Consider the following 14,691-nt stretch of genomic DNA (forward strand, 5'->3'; position numbering starts at 1 on the left):
GGCAAAAGACCCCCAGACTTAATTGCACTCTGTTCTGTGGGACAAGGTGCAATCCCAGAAGTGGCCACTGCTCTTTGTGGTGCTAGTACTAGTCAATCAACTCTGCACAGAGCATTGAAAGACTGCTTGGGCAGTTGTCAGGAACTGGGGCATACTCTCTTTTTCAGTGGCATAGCGAGAAACCCCCCCTTCTGAACAATTCTGCCACAAGTTTGCAGATGATATTGTTAGGAGGCATAGCAAGTTGTGTGGATGAGTGTGGGGGTAATACGTTACAAGGGGGCACAGGCAGGTTAAGTTAGTTCAGAGAACAATGGCAAATGAAGCCTAATGTGTGGAAGTGTGAGGTTATCCACTTTGGATCAAAGAAAGGTCAATCAGAATATTTTCTTCATGACATGGGAATAAATACCTATGGTTCAACAAAGGCATGTAACTGCTCATGTTAACGACCTTACTGAATAGTGCATAAGCTGTATCCTGCTCCTGTTTCTTATCAGCTTATGCACATAAATCACTGCCAGCTAGTGGACAGGTACAAATGTAATCACATAAGTGAAAGAAATATTAATATTTGTGCACTGGAGTAAAAAAGAGAATTAGATTATGCTTCAGTTGTGCAGAGTTTTGGTGAGGCCTCACCTGGAGTACAGACACCACACTTCAACAAGGATTACCATAATTAAAATTTCAGGTGGAATTTACCAGTTGTTCATGCTGGTGGGATATTCCGGTCCCACTGACGATGCATGGGTTTCCCGGTGACCAGGGCTGTAGTCAACGAGAAATCCCGTTAACAGCGTCGGGATCAGAAAATCCCATTGGCAGATCGTCTCCACTGCCAAAATACACATGGAGGGTTGGTCAGTAAATCCTGCTATTAACTTAAGTTAAATTTTGATAACAGATTGCACTAGTATGGTTTATATTGCGTTAAGTTTTTTAAAAATAAGTTTAGAGTACCAATTTCATTTTTTCCAGTTAAGGGGCAATTTAGCATGGCCAATCCATCTACCCTGCATATCTTTGGGTTGTGGGGGCGAAACTCATGCAAACACGGGGAGAATGTGCAAACTCCACACGGGCAGTGACCCAGAGCCAGGATCGAACCTGGGATCTCAGTGCCGTGAGACAGCAGTGCTAGTCCATTGTGCCACCGTGCTGCCCCATATTGTGTTAAGTTTAATTGGTTGAGAGGTGATCTAATGAGTTCTTTAAAATTAGGTCCACCTTTCAATGTAAAACAATCGGTGGCTGCAGCACTGAAATACACCCTGCTATTCAACGCACAAGTCCTTTGTTTTGGCCTTGGAGAATTGTTTTTAAATTTAGAGTACCCAATTCATTTTTTTTCCAATTAAGGGGCAATTTAGTGTGGCCAATCCAGCTACCCTGCACATCTTTTGGGTTGTGGGGGTGAAACCCATGCAAACACAGGGAGAACGTGCAACCTCCACACGGACAGTAACCCAGGGCCGAGATCGAACCTGGGGCCTCGGCATCATGAGGCCGCAGTGTTAACCCACTGGGCCACTGTGCTGCCCGGCCTTGGAGAGTTTCTGTCTGCCAAGGCCGCACTTGAGTCATTTCTTGTGGGTGAGCCCTGAACTTTCATTTTGTCCCCTTTCAGCTGTACCCCCCCAGTTTATGACACCCTTCCCCCCCACCTCCGGGGAGCCCTGGGAACACCCCTTCACCCCTGCCACCTGGTAAGGCCCCCTGGGCCTGATCCTGAGCATTGCCAACCTGACACCTGGGCACCCTGGTCCTGCTAGCCCGACAATGCCACCCTGCCCTCTTCCCGACCACCCGGGGTCTCTAATGGCCTTGGGGACACACCCCCCCTCCTCGTGCCATTACAACTGGCCCATGTTTTTGGAAACCAGTATTAAACAGTGATCTGATGAGGTCTCCCAGTTGCAGCCGTCAGCTCCAGGGAGCCAGGAGAATTCCGCGATGCATATTTAAATGAGCTAATGGGTCATTTAAATATTCAGATCTGGATCACGCGCAGTGAATGTGACATCCAGATTGTGACATCTCGCGAGATTCCTTTAAATCTCACAAGGCTTCACTCTTACATCAAGTCGGCCACGATGGGTCTGTTGAATCATGCCTCAGATAAAGGAATTCAATAGGGTAGATACAGCGAAACTGTTTCAGGTGAAATGATTCCAGAGCAAGGGGACATCATCTTTACATTAGAAAAGCATCCAGATGATTCTGCTGTCTTGCTTTGCAGCAGTCCTTGAGGTGAGCTGCTGAGTGTTTGTTGTTCCTGTTTTCTCACTTTACAATATGTTTCCTGGATTTCCAGATGGTCCCTGTGGTGATGTTTCAAAATCGTCTCATCAGTTCAGCTTGCTAACGTCGGATGTGACCTCACATTCAAACTTTACTTTTCATTTCTGCCTCCTTCCGTTCCCCTATTTCATTCTGCATTTTGTTTACAATTGGCTTTTCACACAGTCTTAAACAGCAAAAATACTATTTTAAGACTGGAACAATCAGATTATTTCCAAGAATGGGTGGATAGTTCACAATTCTACCACTGTTTGAACTCATTGATTTTTTTCCATTAGAGATTTTTATAGAAGATAATAGGAGCCAAAGGGTGAAATTCTCCAGTCATTGGGATTCTCTTTTCCCGCTGGCAGTGCACCCTCGCCTGTTGGTTTTCCGAAGGCGTGGGGTGGTTCCAACGATCTATCACATTGACAAATGGCAGGAATACAGAATCCCACTGCCAGTGAATGGCCACCAAGAAACACACGGCTGAGGGGCCTGAGAATCCCGCCAAAAGTATTTAATGAAACAATAACTGCTGCCAGATTCAGGTTTTCAAACTGAAATCTGTGCTCAGGTAATAAACATTAGCACTTCCCATCAGCATTCAGAAATTCAGCATAGTTATAAATCCTTCACAAAAAATAAACGCGCTTCAATGATGAGCTTATTTATAGTACCAGGCACCAATTGCTCATTGGGGATTGGGTAAACATATTATGGGGCCATTTATTAAGACTAGGCACATGAGAGCAGTTATACAAAGGTTTAAACCTTGAAAGCATCAGAGCTGTGTGAGTGTATTCTGCTCAAAGCAAAAGTGAAACTAGGACTGGATCATTTGGCACACTTCCCTTCTAATGATGTCATGCTGATATTCATCAAAAGGCATATTATAACAAATGGCAGCTGCCTGGTGCTGGCCCCAGGAACAACTGAAACAAAGTCAGCTGAAGAAAATTGGTTTATTGAAAGGATAACCATGAGTTAAGGGAAAACGGTGCACAGATTGTTCCAGCAGATCCGTATCCATGGTAAAATGTTGTTGTGTTCAGCAGTGCTAGCATTATTAACAATCAGCACAAGGTTACCGTCAAGCATTTGGGTTTTAGTATGTGAAGTTGTATTTAGTAATTACTAATACAAAATTTACAACATTAATTAAACTGCAAAGTAAAGATTCTCTAATGGCTTAGCTGGCAACTGCATAGCACTTGTACATTTTAAACATTAAAAAAATCAGGATGGTTTCATTTCTCCACTCTATGCTCAGTTAGTTGAGGTCAATTACAACAGTAAGTAAATTGCTGCATTGGCCTCAGCACACTTTGAAACACATGAAACAGACAAAAATGATAAGGGGCAAAGGCCATCCAGCCTGCTGTCATGATGTCCAAAGCATCATGATTCAGACACTTTCTACCCACCGGAGCCATGTAATCTGTTGGAAGAGGGTGAAAACGAAGGCTATTTGGGGAATAATATGACCAGAAAATTCCTCTTTGATCCCATTACACAACTGAAACTGGGATAGCTAACCCTTGGAATAGAGAGGAAAAAGTATCGCCAAGGGTTTGTTCTGATCGTAATCCACTAATCCTGGAACATGGATGTACATGGATGCCAGTTGAATACAGGCTTAGACACAGCTATCGTGTTCAGAGCCACTGAGAAAGTACAGCCACTTGATAGATTCACTGAAGGCTGGCTGATCTGGAGGAACCATACCCCAAGCTTGAAGAGAGGTAAGGAGCCACAGAAGGAGTCATCAGAAGTGGCCAATGGTTTGGTCCACGATATAGGTTTTGAGACAGAGGTGGGCAAGCAGACAGGATTAAGGAGGAATTTCTGAAAATGTTCTTGAAAACTGCAGGCACAGCCAGGCCAAATTTGGTCCAGCAAATTTTTATTGCTTTTTCTCAGATCTAACCTTGTGAGCAATTAAGAATGTCCTAAAGCACATTTTAATAAACCCTGCCTCTCTAAGAAAGATTACTGAATCAAAAATCTGTAAACTGCTACATTTCAGCTGCTGTGATTTACAAAGCTATTAGAATTCATTGCTAATGGCTGGAATGCACAGTGGAGCTCAAGGAACTGTTAATAGCATGTGTTTTTTTTAAAGTTGTTACAATAATTGCATTGTGCAACATACTAATATTGATTGTAAAACATTTTATGCAACAGGAAATTACATACTGTTTAACAATTGATAAATTACCTGGATCACTTCTATTTAATTAAAGAAGGATGCAGCAAATAGGGTAAGGAATAATTGCTAACATACTAAAGGAGGCTATACAGAACATGGAGAATACATACACAGTAGTTGATGTCCCACAACACTGAAACACAGGGAGCCGAGACCACCATCAGGGACTTCAGCAGCAGTCGAAAAACTTTTCCTCGAATCACTGCTCTCCTGACCAGCTTTTCACTTTTACCTTCCAGAATTTGACTTTGTGCGGCCTCTATCCTAATTCGCATCACCTCTATGCTCGCTGGTCAATACTGGCTCTCCGTGAGATAACATGAGAATTTTGTTGCCCTATAATTGTGACTGTGCCTTCAGCAGGCCTAGGCTCTGCTATTTCCCGCCGGCTCTCGACCCCTCGCTCTCCAAGTTTTAAGATGCTGCTTAAAATCTACGGCCGGGATTCTCCGACCCCCCACCGGGTCGGAGAATCGCCGGGGGGGGGGGGGGGGGGGGGGGGGGGGGGTGAATCCCCCCCCCCCCGGCTGCCGAATTCTCTGCGGGGGCGGGAATCACGTCGCGCCAGTGGGCGGCCGCTGGCAGCGGCCTCCCCCGGCGATTCTCCGGCCCGCGATAGGCCGAGTCGCCGCCCGCTTTCGTCCAGTCCCGCCGGCGTATATTACTCCAGGTATTTGCCGACGGGACCTGGCTGCGTAGACGGCCTCCGGGGTCCTCGGTGGTGGCGCGGGTGGATCTGCACTGGTTTTGCATTACTGTAATGTAAGCAGCTCGGCAGCACACTGTATTCATCCTAATGAACTGGCTCTAGTGATACTAAACCTCTAGTTTTATTCTTCTAATCTCAAAGCTGCAGGATGTCATTTTTTATTGCAGGTTTTATTTTAAAATATACCTTCTGCTCTCAGCCTATAGCAGAAAATCAATATGGAAAATAAAATCTCCTGTGGTGTTCAGAGAAAGACAGGATGTAATTTATTGGCCTCTGAGATGTTACATTTAAAAGGTATGATGAAAAACAGGCACCCCAGTCATCAATGGTCAGATAATGCAGCACTTGGAGACTGTTTGGATGAGGAGTGGGGGTGTGATGGAAATATAAACGCTACATCCAGTGTTAAAATGGCCAAGAGCATTGATGTGCCACACACTGGGTTGAGGTTACTTGTTATAAGTAGACATAATGCTATATTTTTGCAAACAGAGGAAGTCACCCACCTCCTCGCCACTGCACCCCCCCCCCCCCCCTCCGGGCCCCAACAGGAAATGAACAGAATAGCCTGGTGGGACTCACGGCGTGGTGAAGCGGGGTTCGCACCCGGCCCCGGGTCACTGCTCGTGTAGAGTTTGCACATTCTCCCCGTGTCTGCCTGGGCCTCACCCCCACAACCCAAAGATGTGCATGGTAGGTGGATTGGCCATGCTAAATTGCGCCTTATTTGGAATTTTGTTTCTAAAAAGGTCATTAAATGGCTGCTTCAACAGTCCAACTATATGCGAGCATACAAAATCAATGGGCAAGAAAGGGCTGGGTGGTCAACACAGCCTCCATATGAAGCATCATGAGTGGATGAGTCCTACCCCCACTGCATTGTGCAATCATCTCCTGAGAGGGGAAAGGAAAATAGAAAGATTCCAAGGCTAATGAGTGAAAAAATACTCTGGAAAATTCCTGCCTGACCTCTCTGGTAATTAAGGTAACGTCATTTTCATCTCATTTGACAGTCTAGTGTCTAGGGGCGCAATTCTCCGCAAAGGCGGAGAGTCGTGAAGGCTGCCACGAAACCGGCCGTGTTTCACGGCAGCCTCCGCGCCACCTCCCCGGACCCGATACTGCTCCCCGGTCGGGGCTAGCATCGCGGCCCCATGAACTCCGGCATCGCGGGCTTAACGAATTTCGCTAAGCCCGCGCGCCAAAGTTAGCGACGGCTGACGCATATGATGACGTCAGCCGCGCATGCGCGGATTGGACGACTCCAACCCGCGCATGCGCGGATGACGTCATCCGCGCATATGCGTCAGACCCGCGCATGCGCGGTCCGTAATGCCCCTCAGCCACCCCGCGGACTTATCCTGCGGGGCGGCGGAGGGAGAAAGAATGCGTGGGAATCGGACCCGCTGCCCGCGATCGGTGGGCACCGATCGCGGGCCCATGCCACCCTTGGCACGGCCGTGGTGCGCCGTGCCAATCGGTGGCATGGTTGTGCAGAACGGCACTTTGCGGCCATTTTCACGAACTGGTATAGCAGGTGTATTAAAAATCGTTAAAACGGCCGTAAAGGCCTTGGAAATCGGCCCATTGGCCAGGGGAGAATCGCTGCTCACCGTAAAAAAACGACGAGCAGCGATTCGTGTCGGGGGGCGGGCGTGGGGGGGGGGGGGGGGGAGAATAGCGGGAGGGCATCGGACCAGCGTCGCCGTAAAAATTTGCGCTGCCCGCTATTCTCCGCCCCGTCATGAGTGCGGAGAATCGCGCCCTAGGTTTCTCGGAACAGGATAAGGAACTATAGTATTAGTCAATGTGCATCTATATCTGTTAACCATGAATGAATGGAAATCTTGCCCATGGCTATGAAGATAACTTGAAACAGTTGCTTATTATTTGATTTTATACCATCCCTAAAAATATATAATGAATTCCACTGTTGAGATGAAATATATAATGAATTTCACTGTTGAGATGGTTCATACTAAATAACACGGTCCATGTGATCGCCTGGATTGGTTTTGATTGCCAGTGAGGGACAGACCACAATTTTCCAGAGTATTTTACTACTACTGAGGATTTTACTATTTATCTTTTCTCTCCTCCAGGAAGTTACAAGGCTGCAGAGTGCAGTGGGGGTTGGAAGTGTCATGGTAGAATGTTTCACCATGGTAGGTTGACCAACTGATCGTTTCTTGTCCACTGATATTGTGTGTTCGCTGGGCTGCTGAAGCAGTCATTTCATGGTTTTGATTGTTGTCGAAGGAGGTTGCAGCAAAAATCATCCAAAATGCCTGGTGGCTCCGTGGTGTGCTGAATGCATCATATTCTCACAATTCACCCTGACATTACTCAAGATTAAAATTGTTCCTCAATTACAAACAAGACAAAACTGCCACAGCGTCTGCCTGGAGTGACGGTCTCACACTGCCAAGAGAAATATAACAACATCATTGTCTGTCACTCCCATTGATCGCCTCGATTTTCAGACTGATGTTGTGTTGCTAGTTCAACATTACAGAAATGCATACTCCTGCCAACTAATTTCTGGCGTAAAATAAATATACTTGAATTTACAAAGGGGACACATTGTTTTTGTGATCATTTGATTGCAATCCAATGTAAGAATAACCTGAAAAGGAAGATCTTCCATTAAAATACCCCCTCGGGACATTACAAGTATTCCATTGCATATGGACTAGTTCTGTTGAAGGGTCATTAATAATAATAATAATAATCACTTATTGTCACAAGTAGGCTTCAATGACGTTACTGTGAGAAGCCCCTAGTCGCTGATGTGTTCGGCAGGCTGGTTCGATGTGGACTGCACTCGATGCAGGGAAGCTAGACAGTGGAGAAGATCCAACACTGTTTTATTCAACGATAGAACTGATAAACATATTTAGCTGTGGGTCGACACTATACTGAACTGACTGGAGACCTAGTAGTAGCCTGACCAGACTTACTAGCTACCGCATGGTATTTGCACTTGCTAGCTCGTGGACTCTGACTGTCTCAGTGTCTGGGTCCAGAGAGAGCGGGAAACCTAGTGCCCTCTGGCTTTATAGTGGTAGTGTCCTGTCTGGTGATTGGCTGCACTGTGTTGTGTGCTTACTGGTCATCCTGTGTGTCAATCACTGCCTGTCTGCACCTCATTATATACATGAGTGGATATTATGACAGTCACCACATTCTGGCGGGGAGGCCGGTATGGGAATTGAACCCACGCTGCTGGCATTGTTTGGCATTACAAGCCAGCTGTTTAGCCCACTGTGCTAAATCAGCCCCAGCTGTATTTTAGCAAAAGACAGCACCCAATTTGCGCACAGAAATGGAACGGGGAAAAATGACCGCATCATGAGTTATTGGCCAGGATGCTCTTCTTGAAATAGTTTTATTTTTATTCGTTCATGGGATGCCAGCATCACTGACAAGGCCAGCATTTATTGTTGAATCCAAATTGCCTTTGAGAAGGTGGTGGTGAGCTGCTGCCTGAAATCACTGCAGTCTGTGTGATGTAGGTGCACCCATAGTGCTGTTAGGGTGGACGCTTCCACAACAATGGAGGAATGGTGATATTTTTCCAAGGCAAGATGCTATGTGATTTGGCTGGCAGCTTGCAGGTGGTGGTATTTCCATGTGCCTGCTGCCTTTGTCTTTCTAAGTAGTAATGGTTCTATGTTTGGAGTTTGTTTTTTGAAGGAATGTTGGCAATTGCTTCAGTCCATCTTGCAGGTGTTACTCACTGCTGCCACTGTGCGCAATGTGGGGGGAATGAATGTTTAAGGTACTGGGTGAGATACTGATGTAAGCGGCCTGTTTTATCCTTATTGTGTTGAACTTCTTAACTGTTGTTGGAGCTGCAATCATCCAGGCCAGTGAAGACAACCCCATTAAGTCCCTTGTACACGGTGGACAGGCTATGGGAAGTCAGTAGGTGAATTACTTACTGAAGTACACTCAACCACACAGCTTTTGACCTGCTTTTGAAGGTACAGTATTTATGCTGCTCATCCAGTTAAATCTCTAGTTAGTGTGACTCCCATGAATTTGATGATCGTGGTGGGAGGATTGGTTCTCAGTCATTGAAATGCTATTGAATGTCAAGGGGAAGTGGTTAGACTCTGTCTTGCTGTAGATGGTCATTTGCTGGCACTTGTATGGCATAAATTTTACTTACCACTTAATAGCTCAAGCCTGAATGTTGTCCAAATTGTGTTGCTTGCAAGCATACTTCATTGTCAGAGGAGTCGCAAATGGAACTCAATGCAGAAATCATCAGTCAATATCCCTACTTCTGACCTTACTGGAGGGAAAGCCATTGATGAAGCAGCTGAAGATGGCTAGTGTTACAGCCATGGGTCAACTGACTTAAGGCAGCATTTAAAAAGATGTATTTAACCTCTGTAATCATTAGGAACAGCTAAATGACAGGTTTTCTCCTAAGTTTTAGAAAATATTGTGATTATAAAAGATATCATGCACTTAGGTCTTAAGAGTTTGTGAGTTCTGTCACATTTTCTCCGGGGTGAAGACTTTGAAAGTGATGCAGATCTGCAATCCTTTTTTTGGTCTGCCAAAGAAAAGTATCTGGAGATTCAGGAAGATGGATTCGCTGTTGATTAAGTTATGCAGTAGCAGATTCCTCTCAGTCCAGTCCAGTCAAAGTTCAATACCCTGTTCTGGTTTCTCAAGTAGAGAGGTCAAGGCCAACTTGAATTCTGCCTTTAGTATTTCTTGGGCAGAGTCATGTTCTTTTGTCAGTTTCGATATGTTTTTTTCCTTCTAAACCAAAAATATGCCTAATCAAATCTCCTCAGCAGAAACCTAGGACAGGAGTTTCTTGCGCCCCCCCCCCCCCCCCCCCCCCCACCATTCCACCACACACAGTGGGCTCCCCACCTCCACTGCAGTGCAGTATCAGCTTAAGTGAAGTAAGAATTATTTTGTTTAATAATAATAATCGTTATTGTCACAAGTAGGCTTACATTAACACTGCAATGAAGTTACTGTAAAGCCCCTAGTCGCCACATTCAGACGCCTGTTCGGGTATACTGAGGGAGAATTCAGAATGTCCAATTCACCTAAGAAACTGGAGCGCCCGGAGGAAACCCACACAGACACGGGGAGAACGTGCAGTCACCGCACAGACAGTGGCCCAAGCCAGGAATCGAATCTGGGTCCTTGTGCTGTGAAGCAAAAGTGCCTATCACTTTGCTACCATACCACCTCAATATTCGGTCTCAATATTCACACTATTAATTAATTTGTTACTCAATGTATACAATAATGAATAAAGTGAGCATGTACACCATGATGTTAAAATTACTTATCTCAAAACTATGATAGACGTCTATCTGATCTGCAATTTTGGGGTTTACTAAGTTATTTGTAAGGAGCATATTTATAGTTTCACTACAAACTCCAAACGGATGACATTGCCCCATTCCCCTCTCTCCTTGTCCAAAGGTTTAATTCCCACCAAAAATGCGTTACAGCCATAAATCGGGCTCTGTCTTTTCAGGAAAGCTCCACATAGTCATAGAGGGATACAGCACCGAAAAGGCCCTTCGGCCCATTAGATCCATATTTCTCCCTTCTGAAGAATGTGAAGTGTGAATAACACAGCTTTTCTACATGAAGAAAAGTGCATTTGAACATCCAACAGTGGCAGTTTCTAAGTTAGCTCAACTGAAAATAAATAGACTCACTGGAATAATTAATGGGGGCTCAAGTATCTATACATATATCTATATCTTAGAGGTACATAAGTTTCAAGGTGTTTGAGGGTGTTTCTTAGCAATGTGGTTCGGTCAAATGGGGCTCATCAGTGAAAAATATGAAAGGTTACTTATGCTGTCTGAAGCGGTTCTCGGTGTGAGTGCATTTTATTTCAGTCTTGACCAATTTTGAGATTTTGGTAGAATTCCCTCCAGGACTAATTTGTTTTTAGCAGACTGCTGAGTATTTTCCTGGGCACTTGTACCAAAGGCACTTCCCCCTAAACTTGGCTTCAACGTTTCAAAAGATTTGGCTGAGTCATTATGATTTCAATTTCGCTTGACAGACAGAAATTTCCAAAGTTTCCAAAACTTAAATGTTAGCTTCAAACTCTTCATCACAGAAAATGTTTCCTTACAGTTAGCTTTTGCTACATTCAAAAGGATTATTTCAGGAACTTTTGCAATATTATTTTTATATTAGTACAAATCCCATTCTTTTTTCAATGTATTTATTAAAGAAGTAACTCATTAATTCAACATTTTTCTCTATCATTCCCAACTTTTTCTAAGATCGATGAATGCTAAAGCCCACAGAATACCTAATTATGTTCAAAGTATTAATACTGAAAACTTCAAATGTGTAATTTATATTAATAAAAAGGTTATATTCCCCCCCCCCCTCTCCCCAGTACTCTCACTAAAGTATATACGATAGATCAGAAAATTAGTTTGCGATCTGTCATATTTGGGTTGAATTTGTTCTTTGTTCATCTGGTAAATAAGGGCACCTGGGTAAAACGTTTCAGTAATAAACTGGTCAAAATGTCTAATAATTTACTGACACCAGTCTTATGGTCTTATTGGTTGGATAAATTAACCATGGAGTCAAGCTTCCCAGGTTTATTTTAGTTTTGTCATTGGCTGGTTCAGCACCATTCTTATGTTGCCCATTTCTCCCTTCTGAAGATTGTGAAGTGTGAACCACACAGCTTTTCTACATGAAGAAAAGTGTATTTGAATATCCAACAGCTGACGTTTACAAGTTAGCTCAACTGAAAATAAATAGGCTCAACTGAAAGATGTTAATGGTTTGTCTTATCCACAATAACTAAATGCTTTACTTGTATTGCTCAACATCACCTAGCCCAAGGGAAATTGGTTAGTGACCAAACCAAATCAATCGATAGCTTATCCATTGCACAAATGAGTGAGGTGAGTGGTAGCACTGCAGTCTCACGGCGCCAATGTCCCAGGTTCGATCCCGGCTCTGGGTTACTGTTGTGTGGAGTTTGCACATTCTCCCCGTGTTTGCGTAGGAGGTTATCAGTTAGGTTAATAGAGTGTCAACCCACAGCAGATTATGTACAGCAATCAGCAGGTTCAATAAAACAGTGTTGGACCATTTCCTGTGTCGGAAGCCTGTTTCTCGTTTTACTGCATCCAGTTGCAGTCGATGTTAGACCAACACAGATAACACATCAGGTGACTGCAGGAAAGGCAAGTTAGTTCCCAATATACATCAACAGAATCTTTATCATAGGTAAAGCGGTAACCAGATTGTAAACATCATCATATTTCAACATTAGTTTTACTTAGTATAACGGAATTATGTCCCATGGGTAAAATTGCAGTAGATACTTTGCAAGTATAGTTTACAAGTAAGTACAGCCTCTATTAGTAGGATTGTCTTCAGTGATGTCCATACAAGACCATACAAATCTCATTGAATTGCTGTGCTGCTGAACATGGGTGTTCCCTTTGGTGATACTCTGATGGCACCTTGAGATACTTGAGCCCCCATTAACATCTTTCAATTGAGCCTATTTATTTTCAGTTGAGCTAACTTGGAAACGTCAGCTGTTGAATGTTCAAATACACTTTTCTTCATGTAGAAAAGCTGTGTGGTTCACACTTCACATTCTTCAGAAGGGAGAAATGGGCAACATAAGAATGGTGTTGAACCAGCCAATGGCAAAACTAAAATAAACCTGGGAAGCTTGACTCCATGGTTAATTTATCCAACCAATAAGACCATAAGACTGTTGTCAGTAAATTATCAGACACTTTGACCAGTTTATTACTGAAACGTTTTACCCAGGTGCCCTTATTTACCAGATGAACAAAGAACAAATTCAACACAAATTTATTCACAAACACAATAAAACAGTTACGCTCCCAAATTATTCCAAATAAACTGTCCAACATTCTAATGCTACCTATGCCAATGAATTGGATCGAGTTGCGGGTCCAATTCTCTGAACCTCAGTCAATTTGGCACCCTCTTCTGCGATGGTGGTTCTCACACACCATTTCTGTCCGTTCGCTGGTCCGCCGTTGAACCTTCTCTGTTATGTCCATGTCGAGTCATCGCTGGGGAAGGTCTCTGTGTGTTCTTTCTTTGCACAGGGCTAAATAGCTGGCTTTTAAAGCAGACCAAGGCAGACCAGCAGCACGGTTCAATCCCCACACCAGCCTCCCCGAACAGGAACCAGAATGTGGCGACTAGGGGCGTTTCACAGTAACTTCATTTGAAGCCTACTTGTGACAATAAGCAATTTTGTCACAAGTAGTGTGGAGTTTGTACGTTCCCCTGTGTCTGTGTGGGTTTCCTCCAGCTGCTTTGGTTTCCTCCCACAGTCCAAAGATGTGCTGGTTAGGTGGATTGGCCATGATAAATTGCCCCTTAATGTTCAAAGATATGCAGTTTCGGATATGGACGGGCGAGTGGGCAGAGGTAGAGTGATCTTTCAGAGGATTGCAGCAGAGTTGGTGGGCAGAATGGCCTGCTTCTGCACGATAGGGATTCTATGATACTATCTCAGGAGAAGTTACACAGAGAGAATTATATAAAATGTGCAGCACAGAAATTAGCTATTAGGCTCAACTGGCATTTGCCAGCATTTTTATTCCGTGCATGAGGGTTTTCCCATCCTTTTTATTTCCCTTTCTATCAGCATAAGCTTTATTCCTTCTTCTTCATGTGCTCATCTAGCTTCCCGTTAAATGCCTCTATGCTAGCCACCTCAACTATTTATTGGGGTAACAAGTTTGACACTCAAGTCACTCTTTCATTAAAGACACCTCTTCCAAATTTCCTGTTGAACTAATTAATAACTATCCTGCATTTTTAGCCCCCAATTATGGTCTCGCCACAAGTTCTCTTTATCTCTATTCACTATACCTACCTCATCAAGCCCTTTCATAAAGAGCTCTATGGGTCACTCATTGGTCTTTTTGTTTCCTGAGAAGTGATCAGCCTGTTCAATATTTCCAGGGAGCCATCAGTTGCAATCAAATCATAAAATCACTACAGTGCGGAACGAGGCCATTTGGCGCATTGAGTCTGCACCATCCCTTTGAAAGCCCATCCTACCTAGGCCCAATGCCCAACCTATTCCTGCAACAACACCCAAAGGGGCAATTTAGTATGACCAAACCGCCTAACCTGCACATTTTGGACTATGGGAGGAAACCAGAGCACCCGGGGAAAACCTACGCAGACAAGGAGAGAATGTGCAAACTTCACACAGACAGTCATCCGAGGCCAGAATCAAACCCTGGTCCCTGGCGTTGTGAGGCAGCAGTGCTAACCACGGTGCCACCATGTCACCACAGTGCTCAGGTCAGAGCACCCTTTCAGTACAGTATAATAAGGCAGTAACGTGTTTAGAAAAGATAAAACGCAGAACAGTACTTTAAATTACATCACTAGAATAGAACAATGATCCACAGGTTCAAATTGGAAAAGGGCAACTTCAGTTCTA

The 14,691-nt window shown here is 44.2% G+C and overlaps 1 protein-coding gene across 5 annotated transcripts in view; it reads left to right on the forward strand.

Annotated features, from left to right (window-relative positions):
• Positions 1 to 14,691, forward strand: part of syt12 (synaptotagmin XII) — a 292,964-nt gene that overhangs the window by 138,010 nt on the left and 140,263 nt on the right. For 2 of the 5 annotated variants that reach the window (XM_038807471.1, XM_038807470.1), the window contains exon 2: positions 7,313 to 7,375. The exons of the other annotated variants lie outside the window; for them this stretch is intronic. The gene's annotated coding sequence lies outside the window, so the exon portion shown is untranslated. The remainder of the gene's footprint in view (positions 1 to 7,312; positions 7,376 to 14,691) is intronic. 5 annotated transcript variants of the gene reach the window in all.

Source organism: Scyliorhinus canicula, chromosome 9, assembly GCF_902713615.1.
Source record: "Scyliorhinus canicula chromosome 9, sScyCan1.1, whole genome shotgun sequence".
In the NCBI taxonomy this organism is placed as follows: domain Eukaryota; kingdom Metazoa; phylum Chordata; class Chondrichthyes; order Carcharhiniformes; family Scyliorhinidae; genus Scyliorhinus; species Scyliorhinus canicula.